The sequence below is a fragment of the Nansenia antarctica genome, assembly GCF_963989245.1.
Source record: "Nansenia antarctica genome assembly, contig: SCAFFOLD_234, whole genome shotgun sequence".
In the NCBI taxonomy this organism is placed as follows: Eukaryota; Metazoa; Chordata; class Actinopteri; order Argentiniformes; family Microstomatidae; genus Nansenia; species Nansenia antarctica.
Window position 1 is genome coordinate 25,849 of NW_027662413.1, and position 11,123 is coordinate 36,971.

Consider the following 11,123-nt stretch of genomic DNA (forward strand, 5'->3'; position numbering starts at 1 on the left):
AGTCTACTGTGTCTGACACGGAAATGTGGCAACAGATTCTAAAGTACACTCAGGCAGAAGCTGACCGGAGTAATGATGAGATTTTCAATTTGACAATGGACGAACTAAAGGCATTCGTGGGTCTCCTTTACTACAAAGGAGTTTTATGTTCCAAGTCCGTGAGGGTGGATGACCTCTGGTCATCACAATTCGGAATCGCTGTCTTCAAGGAGACAATGACTCGCCAGAAGTTCCGAGATATCATGTGCTATCTACGCTTTGATGACAAGAACACACGAGCTGCCCGCGTTCCGGTGGATAAATTTGCCATGATTTCAGACATTTTTGACAAATTTGTGAAAAACAGCATTGCATCGTACACACCTGGTGACAACATTACCGTGGATGAACAGTTGTTCCCGACCAAAGCAAGATGTGGTTTCACACAGTACATGGCCAATAAACCTGACAAATTTGGCATAAAGTTCTGGGTTGCAGCGGATGTGGACACCAAATACATGTTGAACGCACATCCCTACCTAGGGAAAGATGCAAGCAGGCCGGCCGGTCAGCGGTTATCAGACAATGTTGTGCTGCGTCTGATGGAGCCGTTCGTGGGCAAAGGAAGAAATGTCACGACAGACAATTACTTCACCTCCTTGCCACTGGCAAACACCCTTTTGGCCCAACAAACCACAATTGTTGGCACAATTAATAAAATCAGACGGGAGTTGCCCCCATGTACACGGGCACAGACTGAAAGATTTTCCAGCAAGGTGCTGAGGGCTGGAGAAGCCACACTCACGGTTTACCAGGCAAAACCTAAGAAAAATGTATGCCTCCTCAGCACACTGCATCAGACAGTTTCTACTAATGATGGCCCAAAGAAACTGCCCGAAACGGTTTCCTACTACAACAGCACTAAGTTCGGTGTTGATGTTCTGGACCAGATGACGAGGAAATACACAGTAAAAGGAGGGACCCGCCGTTGGCCTGTAGCTGTGTTTTACAACATTTTGGACATGGCTGCAATTAATGCACGCAGGGATTAAAGCAAAAAAAAATCTCCTGACTGAAAATTTGTTCAAGCCAAGTCATATTCTCATTTTAACCTCCACTATATGTTTGTATTTTATAACGTTAGCGTTTTAAGGGAAGAAGATTCTTTTGAACAGCTTTTCTATTGCCAGTTTGCTTTTATGTGATACGCTCGGCGGAGAGGGTGATTGGCTGCCTTTTGCGCCCCCTTGAGGCCCTGTTTAAAAGTAGGGCTTTGGGGAGGGCCAGGAATATCATGGCTGACCCCGCACACCCAGGACACGGTCTCTTCGCCCCGCTCCCCTCAGGCAGGAGGGTGCGGTCCCTAAAAACTGTGAAGGCCCGACATACAAACAGCTTTTTCCCCACAGCCATCCGGCTCCTAAATGCCGCTGCCCCCCCCCCCCTGACCTGACCCCCTATCTATCTATCTACCCTCCCTCCACCCCCACTGGACTGTCTGGATATGAACACTTGAACACTTGATCTCTGCACTTTATATTTATATTAATTATGACTCTTGCACTTCGATGTTGGTTTGCACTGTCTTGTCCTGTCTTGCACCTGTCCTGCTGTAAACCGTGCTCCATTGTTCCAAACCAAATTCCTAACATGTTTACATGTCATGGCAATAAAAGTCTTCTGATTCTGATTTATGTGATATCAATGCTGTTTTCAATTCATGAAATAAAATTGATACTTATTGCAAGGGTTGACTCTGACATACAAATAATCAGATAATGGGTGTGGCTTAGACAATTAGGGGGAGTGGCTTGTATGAAAGTGGGTGTGGCCTGTCGGTGGGGCCGAGCCGATTCGTAAAATATCTGAACCGTGTCTGTGGCACTTGTGGTTGCTGAGCTAAAGTCCTTTAACCTTCCTTTAACCACTAGGCCGGAAAAGCCTTCATTAAAGTGGGTGGCTGCTGCTGGCGTACGTTTGGGCCCAGGGAACGGGCATGGAAAGAGTCACAGTCACCAAACTCTACACACTCCTTGATTGTATCCCTACATTGTACCAAATCAACTTTCAGAGTCCTAGGCCATTCCTGGGAGGCCTTGCACGCGAGCTAGCGGGAACCTGTAGGGAGCTCTAATGCTTGATGTGAAGTGTAATGTAAAAAGACATGTTCTCACACGTACAGGGGTACAGGGAGTACAACATGTTGCATTTTCATGCCATTAGGGTTAGGGCTTCCTAGGGTTTCCTAGGGTTAGAGATGCATTTGGACTTCTGGAGTACCTCCACTACTTTCAATGGGTTCTGAAGGTCTGAGAGCAAAGGGCTTTCTACCAGGGGTAACTAACCCTGGGTAGAACCTTGGGTTCAAATCTGGAGTGTGTGGGACCAAATGTGTAGATGTGGTGAGCTAATGAAGCTCTTTGAGATTGAGATGAGAAAAGGGCGCTTGTCTCTTTAAGGCCAGGAGGGAGTTAGCGACTAGCGATGTTAGCTTAGCGCCAGTTTAACAGAAGTAACTTCACTTTTAACATGACTTCCCGTGGTCGTAGCGGGCTGGTTGACGGCTTAAAATGACCATGGAGACCTGTAGACCTTATCCAGCCATAGTCTTGTGTTTCTACCCCGGGGCATAGCCGGTGTTATTCACGGACAAACACTCCGTAGTAGAGTGGTTCTAGTACACTGGACATATGTAGCCAATTGACGGAAATCCGTCGCGACTTGGAAAAAATTGACGGAAATCCGTCGTAGCGACGGAGAACTTTAATCCCTGTGCACGCATTCTGTACAGCCAGTGCATGGGCGTCAGGATAAGCAGGAAGAAATTCCTTTATAAGCTGGCAGGGGAGCTGTGTGAGCCACTGGTAATGACAAGGCTTCCTTCTACACCAGCAGCGAGAAGGCGACTGCAGCTCGAAACTCCTCGCACACCTCCGTCCCCACAGGTGAAAAGAAAAAAGTGTCAAGGCACCATATGTCGAGGGAACAAAGCAATTAACATCTGCCAGTCATGTGGACGATTTGTCTGTGGCACATGCACCAAGCCAGCAACCGTGTGTTGGGGATGCTGACTGTCCCATGGCCAGGCCTGATGCCTCTCCTGCCCTGTCTACCTGACAGCACCCACGCTGAGCGCTCCGGCGACCTCCTATTCACTTTCGACTTTTTTTAATATATATTGGTGTTCATATTAATTACCATACTTTTTACTTGGAAGAATTGACGTGAACATTGCAAGTAAATAAAAATGTTACTTGAATTATCTGTCTCTCTGTCTGTGTTCGTTTGTAGTACAAATATCACATCTGATATATCTATGTAAAGACATTTCACTGCAACATGAACACACTATATTTTCACTTTTCACAACAGCTATTTTCATTTCATTTATAATGTGCAGTAAACAAACAAAATAATGTATACTCTCTGCAATTGGCTACTATACAATGGTGCCAAAATCAACTATCCAAATATGAATCTGCGTATATCTATGTACAACCTTGTTGTAGCCTATTATTATCATGGTCGACATGAGAATTGTTGGCTACTTCATATCATAACTGAACATTCATATATATAGCCTATTGCATTATTTGAAAATTGACAGCTCTGTACATAGTGTCATTCAATGCACAAGCACGTAATTTCAAACGATTTTGGTCGACAGCGAAATACATTATCAATATCTTATTATCAATTGTCAATATACTCTCCCTTCTTCTCCTTACTTTCCTGTCTGTCTTCACTATATCTGGGACTGCCCCACTCAGAAATATCCGTTCGTTATATCGTTGATGATTACAGGCATAATCATCGCTTTTATTTGATGTACACATTTCACGGCAAGAGACAGTTTATTCTCCCAACAATTGTTTGTTCACTGCACAACATGAACATAGTGAGGATTCAAACAAACAAAATAATTAATACACTCTGCAATTGGCTACTACAATGTTGCCAAAATCAACTATCTAATGTTCGAAAACGAATCTACAAATATTAATCTGCGTATATAGGCTACAACCGTCTTGCTTGTTGTGTATTATTATCATTGCCGACACAAGTCTAATCATAACTGAACATCTGATAATAAGGTGAAGGGCAGTATTATTAATCTTTACTTTATTGGGTGAATAAACTCAATATGAATGATTGTACAGTTGTCTATAGGCAAGAAGGGGCTGAAACAATGACAGTTACAGTCTCGCTCAAACTGTAGCGAGATTAGGAGACTACTAATTGTAAATAGTAATGCACAATTATGGTTATTACTGGTGGCCTGAGGTGGTCCAGTGGTCTAGCACCGTGGTCTACAGTGATATACAAAAAAGACATTATATACAATATTATAAATATCCGTTTGTTATATAATATTCGTTGATGAACTACTTTGCTGCGGTACCTATGTAATACCACACAGCTTGATAGGTACATACTGTGCAGTGTATCATTCATAACTGTACATAGGCTACACATATCATAATATCTTATCACTATCGCATGGAACTTGGGTGGAAAAAAAACCTCAGCAAGGGATTGGGAGACATACTCGATTTTGAAAATGTAAAGATGCTGGGTGGTAGAACGCACATATCTATGAAAAGTCATGAAAGGAGGGTCCTGAAATTTGATCGAGTGCAAAGGTAGATTTTTTTTTGTACTCACTGGTGCTCTACGACAGTGTTTTTCAACCACTGTGCCGCGGCACACTAGTGAGAGATCATCAGATGTGCCGTGGGAAATTATCAAATTCCACTTACCGTATTGACCCGAATATAAGACGGGGTTTTTTCCCCGAAAAAGTTGCGTAGTCTTATATTCGCGCCCTAGACTTTTACACGTCAATATTAATTCACAACAACGTATGGCGCCAAAAGACTGTTCCCCACGCGAGCCACCGTGTTTCTCCCTCTCACACACACCCCAGTGACGGGTGCATGGAGAGATGGAGACACACTCACACACACACCCGCGGAGAGACACCGCAGAGACAAACTCACACACACACACACCCGCGGAGACACACTCACACACACACACCCGCGGAGAGACACTCACACACACACCCGCGGAGAGACACTCACACACACACACCCGCGGAGAGACACTCACACACACACCCGCGGAGAGACACTCACACACACACCCGCGGAGAGACACTCACACACACACCCGCGGAGAGACACTCACACACACACCCGCGGAGAGACACTCACACTCACACACACACCCACTCACACACACACCCGCGGAGAGACACTCACACACACACACCCGCGGAGAGACACTCACACACACACACCCGCGGAGAGACACTCACACACACACACCCGCGGAGAGACACCACAGAGACACACTTGGTTGGTCAAGTTAACAAAGGAGGAGGAGTTACGATGCCAATTTTAAGACCATGGTCGTCAATGAAGCAGAGGCATCAAACAACTGTCCAGCAGCCAAGAAATATGATATTACAGAGTGTAATGTTAGAAGTTGACGAGCCCAAAAAGATCGGCTTAAGAATGGTAACAGTCAGAGAAAAGCGTATCGCCGTCCGCAAAGCGGCCTCTTCCAGGTGATTGACAGGAGGGTGTGTGAATACGTGACTGAAAAACCTAATGATTGTATGCCCATACCCCCATATGATAAAAATAACCTACATTGTTTCATTCATTCATTAAGACGATTGCCAGATGCATTGATGACATATCTGCAGACATCGAAAATGTTGTTTTGGAGAAGATACGTGGCAGTGGGCAGTTTGCTTTGCAACTTGAGTCTTTCTTGGCTCAACTCTTGGCCAATGCACGCTTTGTGGATGGAGACACAATCACAGAAAATTTCTTTTTTGCAAAACATTGCATAAAAAAACAACAGGGGAGGACTTCAGTGGGACACTGATGTGTCTGCACTGATGGAGATAGCTGTTGATCGTATGGTAAACTTTGTAAAAACAAGACCTCTGAAAAGCCGCTTATATGCAGCATTATGTGAAGAGATGGGAGCGGAGCATAAGACGTTATTGCTCCATACGGCGGTCCGATGATTGTCCCGCGGAAAAGTGCCGCCCGCGTGTTTGAGTTACGGGAGGAGCTGAAAACCGTTTTAAATGATGAGAAGTGTGATGACGCAAAGCTGCTTGCAAGTGACAAATTGTGCGCAAGGCTCGCATACATGGGCCATGGCCAGTGGCGGACTGGCCACCGGGCATGCCTGGCAAATGCCAGGAGGGCCGCGAGACTCTGGGCCGCTCAGAATGTATTATCTATTTTTTTTTTATACTGTATATATATTATTTGTAATTTTGTCTCTGGTGATTTTCATTGAAAATAACTTATTTCAGCAGACCGCGGCCCAACACATATTATATCGGTCCGGGCCATACACGCAGTTCTGCGCGGGTGCGCGGGCAGCGAATTTGCGGAACCTAGGATGGTAGGGGATGGTAGAGCAATACCGCTACCTGATTGGTTGGCGAAGCACTCGTGAAGAGCCCCCTCATTGGCTGGCGAGTCTACCATCTAATTAGCCAGACTCCTTGCTATAAGCTAGCAATATTGGGCTAACGTAAACGTTATCCAATAATGCGTTGTCCATGTGTTGAATAGAAGTGATGATAGTTGAGTATGGTTGAAGTCTGCAGACTAGTTACTGCTCCTAAATAGTGTTACTTTATTAGATGACTCAGTGTTGCTTCTGAAGAGTCCGGAGGGAGCATGACTATGGGAAAGTAAAAGAGGGGAGCGGTGCACAGCAGAAAATGAACACACTCCCCTGAAGTTGCGTCAACACAGTAATATGGTTTGTGGGTATACAATGTGACAAATTGAATGTTAACAAGCTGGTTAATATCAGAATAAAACGTGCAGACTGCAGAATGAGTGTTTCTGGTTTATTTTATGAAGCTGGTTCACATGACCAAGGTCAGGCTAGTACTGTATTTACACTGTGTTGCCCAGTCAATAAACATGTTTCCTTATGACTTCTAACCTTTCTTGGTGTAGGTAGGGGCCCGAACAATGACTCAAGCCCAGGGGCCCCCACTAGGTAGGGGCTATGCTTGGGAAATGGAGTTCAATATAAGATCTAAAGAATTAGCCTACTTGTTGTGAGTTTGATTTCAGAATTTAGCAGTTGGCATTGTTTCTCATGTTTTGGTCTGGCCTATTTGTCCTGAATGTGCCTTATAGCATACTACTGGTTATACTATGCTCTCAATAACGTTGTGTGGATTGTTGTCGGCACTCTGAATTCATCAGCGATTGTAGTGTGTCAGTTGCGTGTGCGTGTTACATTTGTGTTCCAAATGTCTACATTCGATTCTAGTCAGTCTGGTTATCTCAAGCTTTTTATGTTAACAATCCGTGTTGATGTTGCGTTTGGAAATAGGGCTGTTGTGTCGCAAATGCCAGGGCTGTTTTTTGATCCCAGTCCGCCCCTGGCCATGGCCAACATACAGGGCCAGGCTTCGCACTGAGTGAGTATAACGACAAGTTCTTAATGTTACGTATATGATAGGCTACTATGTATCATTTTGTAACATTTGGGATGGCGGTGTGCCGTGGGATTTTTTCAAGGTAAGAAATGTGCCGTGGCATAAAAAAGGTTGAAAAACACTGCTCTACGACACCGCACGGCTTTCCTAGTGTTAAACATGGCGAACGGTCTGGCGATGACTAGTATAGCTAGCTAGTGAGTACAGGTTAGCTGGCTTGACTTCACACCTAACTCATGTGAATAAAGGGTAGTGTTAAGCAATGCTAAACGTGTATCGCGATGCTGCAGGCTTGCTTACATGCAAGAAAAGATAAAGTCTGACAATCGATAATGATTGTGACAAGATAACGTATTTACTTAGCACACAAGCTAACAGCTGGCTGAACGCTAAGCTAGCCAGCCACCATCCCGGAGGGTTGTAACCTGCACACGTCGCTAGACACGTCTGATGGTGAACCTCACCTCGTTAAAGAAATGTCACATTCAGTCGATGAAGGTCGGCGATATGTTTGGATTTCAATTCTTCATTGATTCGTTTTTCCCATCACGAGCTGTCATGACAATCAGCTAGTTTGTTGTTATGGTGACGTCACGCGAATGGAGACGACGGAAGCCTGCGAGGTACCTTTCTAAGAAATACGATTTGATTTCCCCCCCCCCCCCCCCCCCCCCCCCCGGCTGATTTATCATTGATCTCTCTCCTTCAGCATGTCGTATGGTTGGGACTCTCACAGAAGATAGTCAGAAGTTAGACAGAGAAACCCTGTGTTATCTTCGGTTGTTTATACTGAGGTCACGTAGCCTGATAACATGAGATTGGTACTAATAGTGCATTCATGACCGAACTAGGAAACCCACATTTGTTAATAAACCCCACATTATATTGCCCATTTGCAATGGTGAAATGGTTAATTGTCTGTCATACTCTAATCGGTAAACTAGCCACTAGGTATTTACATTGTCTATGAATGTTGCACTACAGTAATAGTGTAACATCCTGTTGTTTTTGTGGAAATATCCACATGACCCTGTTTTCTATTGAGCCCCCATCTATCATGTCTTTGGAAAATTCCAAAAATGTTTTTCTGATAAAATGGCTATTATCAGCTGATGGCACCCTGCATCCCACTGCTGGCCGCCTCAGCTAAGCAGCGATTGGCCTGGGGAGCCAAACAGGCTACTTGGAGGTTACGTTGGAGGGCCAGTAGGGGGCACTATTTCACTAATCAAAGAGGACCCCACATGCCTCAGGACAGTGATATGAGACATTTCCATGCAACAGAATGCTGTCTTTCGGGTGAGATGTTAGAAAATTAGTTTTTGTTCAAAACTCCCGACATCAAAACTCCCCATTTAGCTAACATACTATGGCCACCTAATCATCCCAGCTTCCATTTGGCTCCAAGTCTTCATCAGGTCCTCTCTCCTCTCCTCTCCTCTCCTCTCCTCTCCTCTCCTCTCCTCTCCTCTCCTCTCCTCTCCTCTCCTCTCCTCTCCTCTCCTCCCCTCCTCTCCTCTCCTCTCCTCTCCTCTCCTCTCCTCTCCTCTCCTCTCCTCTCCTCTCCTCCTCTCCTCTCCTCTCCTCTCCTCTCCTCTCCTCTCCTCTCCTCTCCTCTCCTCTCCTCTCCTCTCCTCCCCTCCTCTCCTCCCCTCCTCTCCTCTCCTCTCCTCTCCTCTCCTCTCCTCCCCTCCTCTCCTCTCCTCTCCTCTCCTCTCCTCCTCTCCTCTCCTCCCCTCTCCTCTCCTCTCCTCTCCTCTCCTCTCCTCTCCTCTCCTCTCCTCTCCTCTCCTCTCCTCTCCTCCCCTCCTCTCCTCCCCTCCTCTCCTCTCCTCTCCTCTCCTCTCCTCCCCTCCTCTCCTCTCCTCTCCTCTCCTCTCCTCCTCTCCTCTCCTCCCCTCTCCTCTCCTCTCCTCCCCTCCTCTCCTCTCCTCTCCTCTCCTCTCCTCTCCTCTCCTCTCCTCTCCTCCCCTCCTCTCCTCTCCTCTCCTCTCCTCTCCTCTCCTCCTCTCCTCTCCTCTCCTCTCCTCTCCTCTCCTCTCCTCTCCTCTCCTCTCCTCTCCTCTCTTCTCTTCTCTTCTCTTCTCTTTTCTGTACAGTACTGCTGTCTCTTGCATGCAGAGTGGAGGGGGAGTTTAATGGACTCACCAGTATAGGCTCCTTCCGGTTCATAGGCGAAAGTGAAAGTACACTCCCCTCCCCATGTTTCCCTTCACCAACAGACTTTAAACTCACCACTAAAGACCGTGTGGAGGCTGATAGAGGTGATGATGTCACCATCCCATGTCACCTCTTCCCTAAGACCAGTGCTGTTGCCATGACAATTAGGTGGTTTAGGACAACAGAGTGTATTTACAGTGGGGGAAATAGGTATTGAACACATCAACATTTTGTCCAGTAAATGTATTTCCAATGAGCCTATTCAAGTGAAATTTGCACCAGACTTTGGTATTAACTCAAACAATCGTATTTTTCTGACGTATTTCACAACTTCTGAATCTTATTGAATTCATTTCAGTTAGTGTGTTCAATACTTTTTTCCTGTTTCATTCCACTTTATTACACATAACTTTATTTAAGTATGGACTTTAATGTTTAGATTTTTTGTCTGGATTGTTTGAGTTAAACCTCATCTTATCCACCTCATTTTTCTGGTTTTCTGCTCGAAATGACATGCCCACAGTGAATATAGAATATCTCTACAATCACAAGGGCCTTTATAATGATATTGTTATCAAATGAAAGCTAACACCTGTGGGGTGGCTGTAGAAGTGTCAGAATCAAAATATATGTTACTGTGTCAGAGCAAATAGAGCTAGAACATTATAAAACATCTCAAATTCAGTCTCCGCCTAAAAAAACAACAGCTTTTACAGTGAATATCACCTTGGAAACCTGATAACGAAGCCCAAATCATCTAGGAATCAGTACTCCAGGGTCTTATTAGTACTTGTGCCAAAGTCGATGCTAGTAATGTGAGCAAATGCAACTTTGTACCTGTTTTAGTACAGGTATGTTTAGGCGGACACCTATATGTTTAGGCCATTTGGAGATATGTTGGCACCATCTTTGACCTTTGACCTTTCTCATGTATCAGATTTATTTTTTTCTTTCTTTTTGGGGGGGGATTTCTTTGGGTTGGCCGACCAATGGTATGGAAATTCGGCGTTGAAACCGGACATGACACATTCTCCAGTTGGAGAAAACTGGATGTGACTTAGGCCGTGTTTACCGTCTCGGGGAAAACATGGTGGCATCGTATAGCATGCAAAGTTGTGGAAAAAATGTGATATCGATGAAGAGAATTGATCGAGGTAAACTCTTTATATCACTTCGGATCCACATGGGGGTCCGTTGGCTCCTATGAGGTTTTAATACCAAAGTCTGGTGCAAATTTCACTTGAATAGGCTCATTGGAAATAAACTTACTGGACAAAATGTTGATGTGTTCAATACTTATTTCCCCCACTGTACCTGTATAAGAATGGCCAGGTGACAGAGGGGAGGGGCTGGGAGGGCAGAGTGAGTCTGATCACCCAGGAGCTGGAGAGAGGCAATGTGTCCCTGAGGCTGAGAGACTTCAGGAGGTCAGGTGATGCAATGATGTACATCTGTCAGGTCATCCATGGAGAACAGAAGGAGGCTGTTGTGG